The 17622-nt window shown below is 39.3% G+C and overlaps 2 pseudogenes; both read left to right on the top strand.

Moving 5' to 3' along the window:
* The first annotated feature begins 7061 nt into the window (after positions 1-7061).
* LOC112658604 (splicing factor 3A subunit 3-like) lies at positions 7062-8803 on the top strand (annotated as a pseudogene).
* Positions 8804-16448: 7645 nt separating this feature from the next.
* LOC112658301 (coiled-coil domain-containing protein 124-like) lies at positions 16449-17401 on the top strand (annotated as a pseudogene).
* Positions 17402-17622: the final 221 nt, after the last annotated feature.

Here is a 17622-nt window from a genome sequence, read left to right as displayed (position 1 = left end):
CTCTGTCAATCACATTCAGTGCTCTGGGCCAGCGCTGGTCTATGCCTGGTACATAGCAACGATCCTTACAAATTAGATGAACTGAACTGAGTGGAGATTTCAAAAGGACCCTACGAGGGCCCAGTCTATTCTAAATGAATCAGTTCAATTTCTGTATGATAACAATTCTGATGTGGAAAGAAAAATAAAATAATATAAAATAAGAGCTATGGCAGGAACTCCAACTTATTTATTTGACTAAAAAGTCACACAACAGCTTTGGGTGAATTTGACAGCTAAGAGGTCATTACATACATTATGCAAATGTCGGTTGCTCTATGTATTTTTAACCGAACTTCATAAAGTTGTTCAGTCTATATTAAGTTTTCTGTAGACTTTAGCTGACATATAAAGAACAACACCAGAATGAGGCCTAATAAAATATGTCTGCTTCAGCTTGAATACAGAAGCTCAGCTCATTCTCTGCCGCTGAATCAAATTAGGAGCAGATGGTAATTGGGACCAGATGAAATTTCAAAGGGATGAGATGCAGAACATTCCAAAGTGCACACTAAACTTTTTTCCACAAAAACTAATGTCAATAATAAAGACATCGTATTCACTGAATTTACACACAGCAACTGAATTACCTCGAAAGTGAAGCAATTCATTTTTACAGATTGACATCATTCAGTATTTTGGGAAAAATAGCAATCAGCTACTTCATAGGTACTTTTTTGTTGTGTTTTCACGTTTCATTTTACAAGGACCACTCCTTGTAAAAGGAATAGTCCTTTTATACTTTGCTTTTCTTTACTCACAGTAATCATTTAGTTTCAGGAAAAATGAACTAAACCAGAAAAAAAAAACTCTTTGAAAAGTATAAATAGTTAAGCTCACTTAAAATTTTCTGTCATATGCTCTATTTTTCCTGCTATATAATCCCAACACCTTCTTTAAACAAATAAAAACTCAAGTATTTAAATTATAATGCTCTCAACTTTAGTATGATCCAGAAACAGACTTCTCGAACTTTATTTTTTTTTTCGAACTTTAAAATGGCAGTGTTTGACAGCTATTTATCAGATGGGCTTATGGGAGTAGCCACATGAGAAGGTAATCTTACTTACTTATCCCCTATAGGGGCCCATGCATATTACCTAGCAGTAGTGGCTCTGACCACCAGTCATCAGCCATGCCAGGGAGATCACGTCTGTTATGGATTAATCACATTGAGTGGAAGTCACTGAGGATTACTACTTTTGAGGTTAAGCAGACTAGCAGGAAAAGCAAGTCCTGAGTGTAAAGTAGTCAGACTGCAATGATTTAGGAGACAGATTAGTTAGATAAAATTGTATACTAGTGTCACTATCCGCAAGAACCCTTGGGTTCTGAGAGCGGATACACTCAGTTGAGCAACCTAGCCAACTGGATTACCTATTTCTCAGGAAACACACCTTCTGCTTTCTTGTCTTTGGGCTTTTGTTCAAGTCATCCTGTTGTCTAGTCCCTGAAATCTATGACTTCTTATCTTCTTTTGGACCTTAGAACCCAAGTCTGTGGTATGCCTCTCTTCCAAAAGCCCATAGCAGTTATCAGTTTAACACAGAGGTTGCAAACTTTACGGCATACAGAGGCCAGGATCATAATGAATGAGCTGGGCTGGATGTAACAAGGTAACCCATTACAGGGAGCCTCAGTGTTGCACAAACTTGTCTCATCTAAATAGATCTGCCTCCTTTCAGGCCAACTCACAATGCCTCATGGGAATGTGAGCCCAATGTTGCCATGAGTGCTGATTTTTAAAAGAATCTTGCAATGTCAATGTGAAAATTTCTAATTTGTAAGTATTGTCCCTTATAAACTTAAATTATCAAATATGTATATTGCACACCTTTAGCCTGAGGGCAATCAGACTGGAAACTTTTTTATTTTCTTTTTATTTTTTTAAAAAGATTTTATTTATTTATTTATGAGAGACACACAGAGAGAGGCAGAGACAGAGGCAGAGGGAGAGGCAGGGTCCTCACAGGGAGCCCGATGCGGGACTCAATCCCAGGATCCAGGATCATGCCCTGAGCTGAAAGCAGACGCTCAACCTCTGAGCCACCCAGGCATCCCTGGAACCCTTTTTAAACCATTCATTCAATAAATTAATTTATATATGATATTTTGAATATTTTACATTCACTATGTGAATGATAAAATCACAGATTTTTATTTAAATAGGTTCTATTATACTTATTTTTTCTTTATCAACTAGAACACAGACTCCTTTAGATTGAGACTGTATCATGTGTATTCTTACTTCAGAACCAATAAGATGATTTACACATAAAAGCATTTAATAGGTGGTAATTTGTTTGATAGATAATTAAATTTTTTAAAGAAAATGAAAATTAAGTTATTATAGAAATGTATAAAGAAGTAAAATTGAAATGGAATAATAGAAAATTTTCAATTAAAAATATGTCTTACGGAATATTATTCAGCCATAAAAATGAAATCTTACCTTTTGCAACAACATGGATGAGCTAGAGAATAAAATGCTAAGCAAACTAAGTCAGTCAGAGAAAGACAAGTATATGATCTAACTGGTATGTGGAATTTAAGATACAAAACACTTTCTCTTTGTGTGTGTCTGGGTGGCTCAGCTGTTAGGCATCTGCCTTCAGCTCAGCATGTGATCCTGGAGTTCAGGGATTGAGTCCCACATCGGGCTCCCTGCATGGAGCCTGCTTCTCCCTCTACCTGTGTCTCTGCCTCTCTCTCTCTGTGTGTCTCTAATGAATAAATAAATAAAATCTTTTTTTAAAAAAGATACAAAACAAATGAGTGAGGGAAGGAAAAAAGAGACAAACCAAGAAACTATTAACCGTAGAGAATAATCTGGTAGATATCAGAGGGAAGGTGGAATGGGGGAAATAAGAGTTGGGGATTAAAGAAATACTTATGATGAAAAAAAAGAAAAGAAAATGGAAAAAATAAATTAAGATACAAATACTCTTATACGGTTGACATTAATGATATAACAAAGTATTGTAGGTTATTTAAAATATTATGGTTGCTCTTAAAATTTTAGACAGTTTAATAAATAATACAGATTTATTTATGTCTACATTAATGTAACTACTTTAGATTAACATGATGTACAGGTGGAGCTGAGAATGTGAATGAATTTCTTAGTTAAAATTCCTGGGGATTCTCGGGTGGCTCAGAGGCTTAGCACCTGCCTTTGGCCCAGGGCGTGATCCTAGAGTCCTGGGATCAAGTCCCACATCAGGCTCCCTTCATGGAGCTTGCTTCTCCCTCTGCCTCTCTCTCTCTACCTCTCATGAATAAATAAATAAAATCTTTTTTAAAAAAACCCTGAGGAACTTGGACAAAATGAGAAAAGCAAAAGCATGGAAAACAGAGAAGGCCTAACCTATAGGCTAGGCAATTATTTCAATGGAGCAAATCTAAAAAATTATTAAAGTATTATTTTTTGATGAGCACCACATTTAACACAAACTATTTAGCTTTAAAGACTCAACAATTATCTCACTAAAGATAATTTGTCTAACTGTATAGGAGTTAATTATTCCTAGAACTTGGCTTTCAGCAAGGTAATGCAAAATACACAAGTAAAATACCCTACAAATGCATGCAGACAATTTAATTGGCTTCATATCATCAGAATCTAGAGATGTTAATATTTTTTAAGTAATGAAAGTTAAGAGAATTCTTATTGAGAAGTTTAGGCAGTGCTTGGCCATGCTTCCCAAAAGTTTTCATATACAATTGGACATTTCTCCAAAAACAAACAAAAAGTAATTTGGGCTTTTTGAGTGGGCAGATGATATTGGGTAAAATAACTCTTTTGGTCACCATTAAATAGTCTGTTTTGCTTAGGCTTAATAATAAACAAGGTATTAATCAGAAAAAAAGATGTCTTGAGAGAAACACTAGCCCAAAAGAAGCATTTGTTATAAGGCTCAATGAGATGTGGGATCTGAGACTTTTTGATTTGTTTTCTGTAAATTGCAAAGATAGTTGGTAGTGACCAAAAAAAGAAATATCTGAGTAAAGTCATTTCCATTTATTTTTTTTAGTCATTTCCATTTCTTTAGGATTTCTTCCCTGTGTATTAATTTCCTTTCAAAACAATCCTGAGTTTTGGATTTGAGGAAGCCCATACTTTTGAACAGGACAAAGAGAGATAATCTGAGAAGAAATAAACTAAGAAATTTCAAGGCAGAGATTTTACTTCTTATTTGTTTACTCTGGTAGGATAGCTCCCTTGAGACAGAAGTTTTCAAGCAAAACTTGTTCCAAATGAATAACTTTTTAAGAGAAAGAAATAATTAAAGTTGATTGAAAATCAAAGTTTTATACTCATAAAGATGGGAAAAATACAGAAAATGGGTTTTTTCTTTAAGTCCTCACTGGGAAGTTCTATAACCACACATTTGAAAAAGAGAAAAGTGGGATCCCTGGGTGGTGCAGCGGTTTAGCGCCTGCCTTTGGCCCAGGGCGTGATCCTGGAGACCCGGGATCGAGGCCCACGTCGGGCTCCCGGCGCATGGAGCCTGCTTCTCCCTCTGCCTGTGTCTCTGCCTCTCTCTCTCTCTCTCTCTCTCTGTGTGTGACTATCATAAATAAATAAATTTTTTAAAAAAGTGAAAAAAAATGTTATTATGTTTATCTCAAAAAGCAAGAATTCTTTCTGACCTGTTTGGGACATCAAATGGGGAGCTCTGTTTGCAGTGAGAGGTGGGTCATTTATAAGATGACTTTCCAGTGTGCATTACATTTTAAGGGACATCATTATGCTCTTATGTTTTCCCCTACTCCCCAAAAAGGAACCTTCTTATGTCTGAAAGGGGTACACATAGAGTGAGCTGAGGTTAACTGAAGCTTCTCTTTTCACACTCCTACTTGGGTTCCAAATGATGGGCTTGCCTCTGCCTTTGGCATCCAGGCAAGCCAAATCCTGACTGCCAAATCTAAGTGAGAAATGATGAGCAGGCTAACAGGAAGATGGCACAAAACCCTCCCATCAGTAACCAAGAGTAGAGTCAGCAGTGAAAGAAAGTGTCACTGGGAGCAGTCCTGGTTGGCCAAGAAGGGACTGAGAGACTCGGGGTACTTTGATATATGATTAGTATAGACTTCCTCTGTGAGTCTTCTCTCTCTTGCTCTCTCTCAGCATTTTTCAGTGGATTTAAGATGTGAAACATATTCATGATAACCAAAATGGTGTTTTGTATCAATATTTTGCTTTTGATACACGAGCTTCTTTAACTGTCTGGGTTACTTGCATTTTGTGCATGAAAGAAAGAGGTTAATAAAAGAATAATTTTGGGGACCTGGGTGGCACAGTGGTTGATCCTGGAGTCCCAGGATCGAGTCCCACATTGGGCTTCCTGCATGGAGTCTGCTTCTCCCTCTGCCTGTGTCTCTGCCTCTCTCTCTTTCTCAATCTCTCTCTCTCTCTCTCTGTCTCATTAATAAATAAATAAAATCTTAAAAAAAGAATTATTTTAATTCAAGAATACATTTAGGAAGGAAGGAAATGTTCAGTTAAAAATTCTTCCAATGAAGCCTAGCATAATTGAAAAACATTTTGAAGGACACCTGGGTGGCTCAGCAGTTGAGCGTCTGCCTTTGGCTCAGGGCGTGATCCTGGAGTTCTGGGCTAGAGTCCTGCGTGGGGCTCCCTACATGGAGCCTGCTTCTTCCTCTGCCTATGTCTCTGCCTCTCTCTCTCTTTCTGTCTCTCATAAATAAATAAAATCTCAAAAAAAAAAAAAAAGAAAGAAAGAAAACATTATGAGAGGCACCTGGGTGACTCAGTTGGTTAAGCATCTGCCTTCAGCTCAGGTCATGATCTCAGGGTCCTGGAATCAAGCTCCGTGTCTGGCTCCCTGCTCAGTGTGGAGTCTGCTTCTCCCTCTCCCTCTGCCTCTTCTCCCTGTTCCTGCTCTCTTTCCCTCTCATGCTGTCTCTCTCTCAAATAAATAAATAAAATCTTTAAAAAGACATTTTTGAGGTTTATTAGCTTGCTCATGACATTAATGAGCTGTCAATCTGAGGGACAAATTTGTTAAAACTTTCAGAGTGTGAGGAATTTGGGTCAACTTATACTGTTCGAAACTAATCATCTTGCTCAAAAGCTTCCATTCTGATCCCCTGGATCTCACCTCAGCTGTCCTCTAAGTGCCCCCCTGGGAGCCCATGGAAACTTCTAATGACCAGGAAAAAAAAAGGAGCAAGGAAAGGGGACATGTGGTGTATTCTAGGCAGAAACAGAGAAGAAAAAATCATGGATTCAAAGGTCTATAAGAGGCTTCTGGTGACTAGAACCTAGAGATGAGAAGGCCAAGTCAAGAAGGACTTCACAAATGTATTAAAAGGAGTTGGAATTTATCCCCTGGGCTATGGGAAGTATATGGCTAGATTTTCCCAGGCCAGATATTCGATCTCTAGAAAGCCAGTTCATCTCAAATGCATGTAAAATGAGGTAAAAAAAAAAAAAAGTTAAATTGGCCATTACAGAATAGAATTCATGAATGTAGCAGAAGGGGATCATTCTCCTCCCCTGATTCCACCCTTTTCCCACACATATACTTCATATGCCCTCATCTGGAGATCTGCTTTGGAAGACCTGAACACAAAGACCAGTCTTCCTTATATGCCCACTCAGAACCACCAAGGCTCAGGTGGCAAAGATGAAGAAGAACATGGGCATTGAGCAGATTCCTCACAACAGGGGGAGAAGAAGGATGGTAAAGGGGTGAAGAAGCAATTTAATTTGATTCTTATGCAGCAAAAATTTACTGAGCACCTGATACAGTGACACAGTGAAAGTGCTAAGGTTAACAAAAAGTAAAGTAATTAAGCTCAGGCTAACACAGACATACAGCTACACAATTACAATTCACTAGGATGAGTGTTATAACCATGCCAAGAAAAATTATAAAATCTAAAGCTATGTCTAAAGCTACTTTACAAAATGCCAGATGAAGGTACTGTTGATTATGTAGAAAAAGAAGAACAATAGTTTATAAAAATGGCTAACAATGGGCCGCGTCGGGGTCCGAACCCGCGGTGGAGGAAACATGGAGACGACCCTGGAGCAGCAGCGGGGGTACCACGAGGAGAAGGAACGGCTCATGGACGTCATGGCCAAAGAGATGCTCACTAAGAAGTCCACGCCCCGGGACCAGATCAATTCCGACCACGGCACATGGGCCATGCAGGATAGGTATGGAAGTGAGTGGGAACCTGCGGGATTTGTATGATGATAAGGATGGGTTACGAAAGGAGGAACTCAGTGCCATTTCAGGACCCAGTGAATTTGCTGAATTTTATAACAGACTCAAGCAAATAAAAGAATTCCATCGGAAACACCCAAATGAGATCTGTGGGCCAATGTCAGTGGAATTTGAGGAGCTTCTGAAGGCTCGAGAGAATCCAAGTGAAGAGGCACAAAACTTGGTGGAGTTCACAGATGAAGAGGGATATGGTCGCTACCTCGACCTCCATGACTGTTACCTCAAATACATTAATCTCAAGGCCTCAGAGAAACTGGATTATATTACCTATCTGTCCATCTTTGACCAGTTAGTTATTTGAGATTCCTAAAGAGAGGAAAAATGCTGAATATAAGAGATACCTGGAGATGCTGCTTGAGTACCTTCAAGATTACACAGATCGAGTCAAGCCCCTCCAAGATCAGAACGAACTTTTGGGGAAGATTCAGAATGAATTTGAGAAGTGGAAGAATGATACCTTTCCTGGATGGCCGAAAGAGACAAGCAGTGCCCTGACCCATGCTGGAGCCCATTTTGACCTGTCTGCATTCTCTTCTTGGGAGGAGTTGGCCTCCCTGGGTCTGGAAAGATTGAAATCTGCACTCTTAGCTCTAGGCTTGAAGTGTGGTGGGACCCTAGAAGAGTGAGCCCAGAGGCTCTTCAGCACCAAAGGAAAGTCCCTGGAGTCACTTGACACCTCCCTGTTTGCCAAAAATCCCAAGTCAAAAGGCACCAAGCGAGACACTGAGAGGAACAAAGACACTGCCTTCCTAGAAGCCCAGATCTATGAATATGTAGAGATTCTTGGGGAACAGCGGCATCTCACACATGAAAATGTACAACACAAGCAGGCGAGGCCAGGGGAGGAACGAGAAGAAAAAGAGGAAGAGCAGATCAGTGAGAGTGAAAGTGAAGATGAGGAGAATGAGATCATTTACAACCCCAAAAACCTGCCCCTCGGCTGGGATGGAAAACCTATTCCCTACTGGCTGTATAAGCTTCATGGTCTAAACATCAACTATAACTGTGAGATTTGTGGAAATTACATGTACCGAGGTCCCAAGGCCTTCCAGCGGCACTTTGCTGAGTGGCGTCATGCCCACGGCATGAGGTGTTTGGGCATCCCAAACACTGCCCACTTCGCTAACGTGACACAGATCAAAGATGCTGTCTCCTTGTGGGCCAAGCTGAAACTGCAGAAGGCATCAGAGAGATGGCAGCCTGACACCGAGGAAGAATATGAAGACTCCAGCGGGAACATGGTGAATAAGAAAACCTAGGAGGACCTGAAGAGACAAGGACTGCTCTAGTGTTCAGGGATGTAGCTCAGCTTCTGGGCTTGCCCAGGCTTACCTGAAATCTCCTTTTTCTATTTCTCCCAACCAAATGCTACTTAAAGACTCTCCTACTTAGTCTTAAGGTCTAGCGTGTGTCTTGTGAAAACCAAGGCATGCTGGCAGGTTGCAGGGCTGAGATGTGTTTTATCTTTGTTTTATATTAAAAGATTCTGTCAGAAAATAAACCCAGTCCTTCTGAATGTGTCTTGTTCGAAAGCCAAAAAAACAAAACAAAACAAACCAAAAAATGGCTAACAATGGAGTGGAGGAAACACAGTGTTTTTTGTATTCATGTATTAAACAACTTTGCATTCATTAATTCATCTAGTCATTTACTCATATATTAATCCAACAAACTCCTCAACCAGTTGAGTAGTAAATATTTATTTAATATTTATGCCAGGTATTGTGGTAGGTGCTGGGAATTCAATGAAAAACCCAAAAAAAAAAAAAAAGAAAAAAGAAAAAAGAAAAACCCAGCAAAGTACCTATCTTAATGGATGCAGAGATACATGAGATCAGTCATTGGACTTATGGGGTGTAATGGCTAATTTTATTGTGTCAACTTGACTGGGCCACAGAGTGTTTAGATATTTGTTAAACATCATTCTGGGTATGTCTGTGAGGGTGTTTCTATTGCCGTCCCCAGCGTGGGTGGGCCTCATCCAATCTATTGAAGGCCTGAATAGAACAAAAAGGCAGAGTAAGAGGGAATTGACTCTATCTAATCATTTTTAACTTAGAACATCAATCTTCTTTGGAACCCAACTCAGAACTTATACAATCCACTTTCCTGATTCTTATATTTTCAGACTCAGACAGAAACTTACACCATTCTTGGTTCCCGAGTTTTGGATTCAAAAAGGTTCTATCCCACTGGCCCATCTTGGTCTTTAGTTTGCCACCCGCAGCTAGTACATGTGTAACACTTCTCACATTGCAAAGTATTTTAATGAATATCACCTACTTCACTTTTTGCAGCAACAATTTTATAAAGTTTAGCATGATCTTTTAAGATTTACAGATGTTATGCTCAGAATCATGCCTTAAATGTAGATCTTCATACCAAAGTCTATGTTCCGTGCACCAACCAAGAATGAATGGAATGATTCCTCAAAGAGAGAAAGGAGAAGAGAGACTCAGAGAAGAGCAACATTGAAGGTAAACAAACAACCAAATGAACACACAAAACTAGATATAAGTTTATGGAAGAGGTGAAAGCTCATAGGACTTGCATGAGTCTAGATCAGAGGGAAGGACATTCCAGAATGAGAGTGACAGCACCTCTGGTGGGATACCAGAGACCACATCCAGGGAATGTCATGTTTTCCCATTGGGTAGGAACATAAAGTTTTATATAGGGCAGTGGAGTTATAGGTTGGAGAGTAGTTAGGGATAAAATCATCCAGTGTCATATAAATTATAATCTATGTGAGTACTGGGGATAGATCTCTTCAAATAGCCTTAATAAAAGAAGGAATACAGAATAGAAAGTCTGTAAAGTTTCTTTCAGTTCTAATATTTCAGCATCTTATACTACGTTCCATAAATAGAAAATCTTATTAATGAATAACCATGACGATTTTAATAACCCCAGTAATACCTCTTTTTAAATCATCCCGAATGTTAATCTTGCTATAAAACGGCTTTGACCATGTTCTCCTACTGGAAAGTCATCAGTTGACAGCAGACTAGAGTCCAAAATGGGACATCTAGACTCTCCTTTAGTACATTGTTTTTATGTTAAATCCATGTTCATTGTATTGACCAATTATTTATAAATTATATAAGCTCTTTGAAAAGCTGGCATATTTCTTAGTTACAGTATCTTCTGGATTCTTTTGGTCAAAAATCTTGACTAAGCAGTTCAGGATACAATTTGGCCTGCTCTTATATTATTCATACAAAATATATGTTCTAAGGCTGAAAAAATTCATGATTGTAATGAAAAAGAGAAGAAGCCCATTTTAAAAGAGCTCAGATAAAACATTCAACGCATGATCCTTTGAAGTTCTAAGTTTTGAAGACTGAACACACAGCGCCTTCACTTTTATTTAAGTGAATTTCATGGGATATTTATTGGGACCAACAGAACAAAATTAATTTGCATAAACTTAGGATAGCCCTGGAGACCAGACAGCAGCAACTACTCAAAGTATGCAGTGTCTGTGTTTTAACGTATCCCAGAGATACCTGCTCAGATGGCAGCTTGCAGAATGCTGTCCTGTAAATCTCCAGGGGCCATCCACTCCTCTTTTTTTTTTTTAATTTTATTTATTTATAATAGTCACAGAGAGAGAGAGAGAGAGGCAGAGACATAGGCAGAGGGAGAAGCAGGCTCCATGCACCGGGAGCCCAATGTGAGATTCGATCCCGGGTCTCCAGGATCACGCCCTGGGCCAAAGGCAGGTGCCAAACCGCTGTGCCACCCAGGGATCCCCCAGTCCTCTTTTAATAAACCTGGATCAGAGTCAAAGTGACCATTGAGAATTGCAGTTTTATTCCATGATCTCAATCTCATATAGCTCTATTTTTATTTTGTTGTTTAGTTTTACTTTCTTTTTTCTTTTAGATTTTAAATATACAGCTTTTAAATCAATTTTTAATGTTGGATGTTTTTAATAAGGATCATAAATTTAAAGGCCTTAATCTCATATGTACCATATTTATAGGCTTTCTCAAGGTCTTCTACTTTTCCATTCTCTTTGGTATCTGCTAGGATTTAGTTGGCCTTCCTATCTTGTAGATTTCAGATACCAAATAAGGAATGCGTGCTGGGCTGCCCAGAGCTATAACTTTTCCATGCAGTCAACAGAAATACCTCAAAAGAAAAACTAAATAATTTTTTTTTATAATTGACATACAAGGCTACATTAGTTTCAGGTGTACAACAACATAATTGAACAACTCTATAAGTTATGCTATGTTCACCCCAAGGGTAACTATTATCACTATACAATCTTATTAAACACATTGACTACATTCCCTATGCTGTACCTTTCATCCATAGCTTATCTGTTACATAAATGGAAACTTATACTTCCCACTTCCCTTCATCCATTGTGCTTATCCCTCACCACTCTCCCGTCTGGCAACCACCAGTTGTTCTCTGTATGTATGGGTTTGTTTTCAACTTTTTTTGTCTGGTTAATTAGTTGGCTGTTTAGATTCTCCATATAAGTAAAATCACATGGTATTTGTCTTTCTCTGTCTGAATTATTTCACTTAGCATAATACTCTCTAGGTACATCCATTTTGTCATAAATAGCAAGATCTTGTTCTTTTTATGGCTGAATTATATTTTACTATATATATATCTTACTATATATATACATGTATACTAGATAGATAGATAGATAGATAGATAGATAGATAGATAGATAGAGATCTTTTCAAACTAGTGTTTTTCTTGTCTTTGGGTAAATACCCAGTAGTGAAATTACTGAATCATATGGTATTTCTATTTGTTAAGTTTTTGAGGAATCTCCATAGTGTTTTCCACCAACCATGTTTGTAAACTGGGATTCACAGACCTCTGGGGGATACATAGACATTCTACAGGAGAAATGAATACCCGAAAGAGTAAGGGAATCAACTTCCAAGTCCTCCTCTTAGTCTTCCCTAAAATTCACTTGCTCCTGAAATATCTAGGTTGAAAGCATCCAGGCAGAGATGGCTTCATGGGCCTGTGTGATCTGTGCAGGAGCACAGGGCCTGCCCTTGGTTTAATGCTCTACTACAAAGACCTTAAAATTCTAATTATTTTTTAAGGACCCTGCATTTTTATTTTGCAGTAGGCCCCACAAATTCTGTAGCTCATCTTACATTCTTTCTTTTTTTTTTTTTTTAAGATTTTATTTATGTATTCATGATAGAGAGAGGCAGAGACCTAAGCAGAGGGAGAAGCAAGCTCCTTGCGGGGACCTGGATGTGGGACTTGATCCTAGGCCTCCAGGCTCATGCCCTAAGCCAAAAGCAGATGCTCAACAGCTGAGCCACCCAGGTGCCTTTCACATTCTAGCTCCACCCTAGCTCTGTTTTACTGCTACTCCTTTCCCTAAGAGCACTTCTTCCACTTTAGAAAAGAAAGTTGTACCTTTCATTTACCAATCTTACTAATACACTGCCTTGGAGAAGAGAGGAGGTAGTGGATATAAAACATCTGGCAGCAAATAAGGGGCTACTTCTAAATACTGATGAAAGCCTCTGTAGAACATCGGTTTTCTCTGCTTTATACATGTCTCCTTAAGATTAAAATTTGATTTTAGAATTTTGGGATCTTATCTTTTGTGTAAATGTTCCGAATGCCTAAACTAATGAGAATTCCTATTCTTGCCCTCACTGATTTCATCCTTGGACTGCCTTCAGAGAATGCAAAGCTAAGCAAATAGTACGAAATACTAAAGATGGCAGCATCCAAATCCATCTGGGTTACCAGTCCTCGGCAAGGCTCTGAGCCTTTTCCATCTATCCCCACCTCCCCATTGATCTACCCATACCCAACCTTCTCAATCAGCTGTTCTGGAAGTCCAATTCAGAATCCACTTTGCCCTTGAGGTAAAGGACTAACACAATTATTTAAAAGGAAAGATAAAAGTAGACATTTCCAGACAGACGTTGACTCAAATTTAGTTGATTAGTTTATCAGTGGGACTGGCTTGGAAAATCAGGTGTTTTTTTTGTTTGTTTGTTTTTGTTTTTGTTTTTAATAAACTCTTTCTTTAAGAATAGTTTTGAAATTATAGAAAAATTGAAGAGAGTTCCTATAGGATCTTCATCAGTTTCCTATTATTAATATTTCCTATTATTAACATCTTATATCACTACAGTAAATTTGTTATAAATAAGAACCAATATTGTTACATTTTCATTAACTCCTACTTGATTTCCTTAGTTTTTGCTTAGTGGTCTTTTTATGTTCTAGGATCTCATCCAGATTATCACATTACATTTAGTCTTAATTTCTCCTTAGGCTCCTTTTGACTGTAAGTTTTTCAAACTTTCCTTAATTTTGATGACCTGGGCAGTGTTGTGGTGTACTGGTCAAGTATTTGGTAGAATGCTCTGCTATTTGGATTTGTGTGAATTTTTTTTTCAGCAGACTTTATTTTTTAGAACAATTTTAGGTTCACAGAAAAATTGAGTGTGACCCTTGCCCCCATACATGCATAACCTACCTGATTATCAACATCCCCCACTATTTGGCACATTTGTTACAATTAATGAGCCTACGCTGACACATCATTGTTATTCAAAATCCATCATTTCCATTTGGGTTCACTTTTGATATTTTACATTCTATTAGTTTAGATTGCAACTAGATATTATAGGGACATTTTCTATAATTAAATGAAGTATATAGGGCAGCTCAGGTAGCTCAGCGGTTTAGCGCCGCCTTCAGTCTAGGGTGTGATCCTGGGGTACCGGGATGGAGTCCCGCGTCAGGCTCCCTGCATGGAGCCTGCTTTTCCCTCTGCTTGTGTCTCTGACTCTCTCTCTGTCTCTCATAAATAAATAAATAAATAAATAAATAAATAAATAAAATCTTTTAAAAAATAAAAATAAAAAATAAATGAAGTATATCTACAGTTTCAGTGTTTTTTATTAAAAATAATTATTTTATTAAAAATATTTATTAAAATAATTATTATTTTATTGAAAATAATAATCCCTGGGTGGCGCAGCGATTTGGCGCCTGCCTTTGGCCCAGGGCGCGGTCCTGGAGACCCGGGATTGAGTCCCACGTCGGGCTCCTTGCATGGAGCCTGCTTCTTCCTCTGCCTGTGTCTCTGCCTCTCTCTCTCTCTCTGTGACTGTCATGAATGAATAAATAAAATCTTAAAAAAAAATTATTGAGCAGGTATTAAACACCAGGCATTATTCTACAAGTTTGAGATACAGTAATACATAAGAAAAAAAGACCAAGATTACAGCCTGCACATGCCAGCAAAGACAGACTAAATAAGGATATTATGTTGTCTATTAGAAAGTAGTAAACGGTAGAAAAACAAAAAATAAAAGGTAAAGAATTCAGAGTGCAAGTTGAGAGGGAGTTGGAAAACATGTATAATGTTTAAGTCTTATAGTCACAGGTAATTGAAAATAATATTTTGGGGGCCATTATATTGTATGTTAACTGGAATTTAAAACTTAAAAGTGAATAAATAAAGCATTAATAGATGGATTCTGATGCTCTTTTTTTGGCATATAACTCAGAAGTGGTTCAAAGAATTGAGTGGCATTGCCATAACAAACTCTTTCTGTTTTATTTATTGATGCGAACAGAGTTTCATACATATCAACCTATTTATCTATCTACCTAGCATCTATTTATCTATCATCTTATATATACAAAAACTAAAAACAAAGAAAAAGTAATGTTGAATACCTCATGCTAATTAAAACCACTTATTCGGACGCCTGGGTGGCTCGGTGGTTTGGTGCCTGCCTTCAGCCCAGGGCGTGATCCTGGAGACCCTGGATCAAGTCCCCTGTAAGTCTCCCTGCATGGAGCCTGCTTCTCTCTCTCTGCCTGTGTCTCTGCCTCTCTCTGTATCTCTCATTAATATAAAATAAATAAAATCTTTAAAAATTAAAAAAATAAAACCACTTATTCACAGATATATGAACTAGCTGAAAAAATAGCCTAATTCATCTTATTAAAAATTCATTATAAATTTTACTATTTATGTTAAGTAATTTTTTAAAAGATTTTATTTATTTATTCATGAGAGACACAGAAAGAGAGAGAGAGAGAGAGAGAGGCAGAGACACAGGCAGAGGGAGAAGCAGGCTCCATGCAGGGAGCCTGACATGGGACTCGATCCTGAGTCTCCAGGATCACGCGCTGGGCGGAAGGCAGGTGCTAAACTGCTGAGCCACCCAGGGATCCCTTAATAAAAGGATTTGGAGTTATAAAGCATATTCATTAGGATTAAATTCTGTGGGAGAAAGTGAAATGGAAATGTAAACTCAGACTAAAAACAAAACATAAAATTCCTGTTAGAGAAGAGCTACTTCATATGTTTTTATAATAGACAACAATGGCTATCAGATTGTTCTGCTTTTTATATTCCATTTCATACAGCTGCGAGAGTCATATAACACTATTTTATGAGAATATTTGTAATATGCTGTATATTATATCTTCTCCAATTTTTTATAATTATGTTGAAAAATTTTAGATGTTAAACATGTGAGAGGGCACAGTTTTTCAACATTATTTAGGAGGAATCTCAGCAAATATTCAAAGCCCACTACCCTGCTGGCTTGGACCTCCTCTATCTTTTCATAAAAACCTTTCCCTTCTTGGGTTCTCTAATATCGCGTCATCTGTCTTCTCATATCTCTGACCATCATCTTCCTGTTTGCTTACTTCTCCTCTCCATAGGATTCCTAAATCGTGGGTGCAAGATTCTTTCCTCAGAATCCTATGTCACGTTCGCAGTCAAAAGAATCTACTTCCTTTCATCTTGAATTCCTATCTCCTTGTGGATGGGCCTTAAACATAACTGAGGGCAGCGCCAGCCTTTGCCCTGGACCTGGACCTCAAAGCTTGACCGCCGACAGCTTGCTGGGATAGGTATCCCAAACTTGCAGGGCTCTACCTCTGGCCCTTAAACGAAATCATTCCTTCTTCTTCATTTACTGAAATCCTTTTACCATTCTATTAACAACACTGCTTGAAACTTTGTTTCATTTCCTTACTCTTCTACATCCCTTCCATTCTTGATTTCTGTTTTTAAAAAGTTCTGAGTATTTACATTTGGTGGAAACATATATGAACAATAAGGGATGTGGCTCAGTAACGGAGTATTACTGCTTTCTTTAATCGATGAAATCTAATTGGTAGGTGGCTACATAATCAATGGGTGGTTGATACTTTCAGCAATGGTATAAAGCATGTGGATTTGGTAAATTTGTGAAATGAAATCCTTTCTAATTTTCCATTCTCTAGTAAAATATGGATGAAGTGGAACCCATCTTCCAAATCTCTCAAGTCAACAGAATTATTTTTTGAAGTTCAAATTTAAAAGACAGTGATAAATAAGAAAGGAAGGTCTTATTTAGAAAATAATGAAGATTTCTCTTTAACCAATTTCCTATACTTCCTTCACTATGAAGACGTGCAAGGTGTTCAAAAAACAATCGTAAAAAAATTTCCAATTATTAATACGTGCACTTGAAATACCCTTATTTTTTTAAAGGAAATACAGGAAGCAGAAGGAGCCGGAGGATGCGTCCTGGAAGGATGAGGACAAACACGTCATGAGGAAGGAGCAGCGCAAGGAGAAGGAGAAGCGGCGCCTGCTGGAGGAGGAGGCGTCCCTGCGCCAGGGTGGCGAGGCCCCCGCGTGGCTGCGCCCCCCAAGGTCCCCCGGGCCCGGGTGGAGGAGACACTCCGCCGAGGCCACCAGCACAAAGAGGCCCCGGGACCAGCCGAGGAAGCCAAGAGCCACTTGGGCGGCCGCTGGAGGAGCATGTGAAGCGCCGAGGGCCGGCGGAGGGCCGCGTGGAGGGCCGCGTGGAGGGCCGCGTGGAGGCGCGCACCGCGGAGGCTGCCATCGCGGCGCTCAGCGCGGCAGAAGAGGCTGCAGGCGGGCGGCCCTCACCGCCTCTGACCCGCGCGGCCGCCACGGCTCAAGCAAGAAAACCCCAACATGCGGCGGTCGCAGCTGAAGCAGTTGCTCAAGAGGGGGTGGCTGCGGTCGCCGGACCACGCCCTGAGCCAGCGGGCCGTGCCCTTCAGTGCCCCCCGGTGAGCCCAGAACTGGTCGTGACCTTACACGCCCTCCCGCTGGGTCAGCTACGCGGGGTACAGTAAGCGCCCGGGGCTGAGGCAGGTGTCCTGGCGCTAGTGGCACCACTGGCCATTCCTCCGCGGGGGAGTCCCTGCTTCGAGTGACACCCACCACCCCTTCCTGGGCCTCTGGAGCCCGTGGGCTGATGCCCAATAAAGGCAGTCGGTGAGGGGAAAAAAATTATAATTATGTTGAAAAATTTTAGAT

Source organism: Canis lupus, chromosome 12 (assembly GCF_003254725.2).
Source record: "Canis lupus dingo isolate Sandy chromosome 12, ASM325472v2, whole genome shotgun sequence".
NCBI classification, from domain to species: Eukaryota; Metazoa; Chordata; class Mammalia; order Carnivora; family Canidae; genus Canis; species Canis lupus.
Note: the sequence above shows the minus strand (reverse complement) of the source record. Positions and strands in the feature narration are given on the sequence as shown.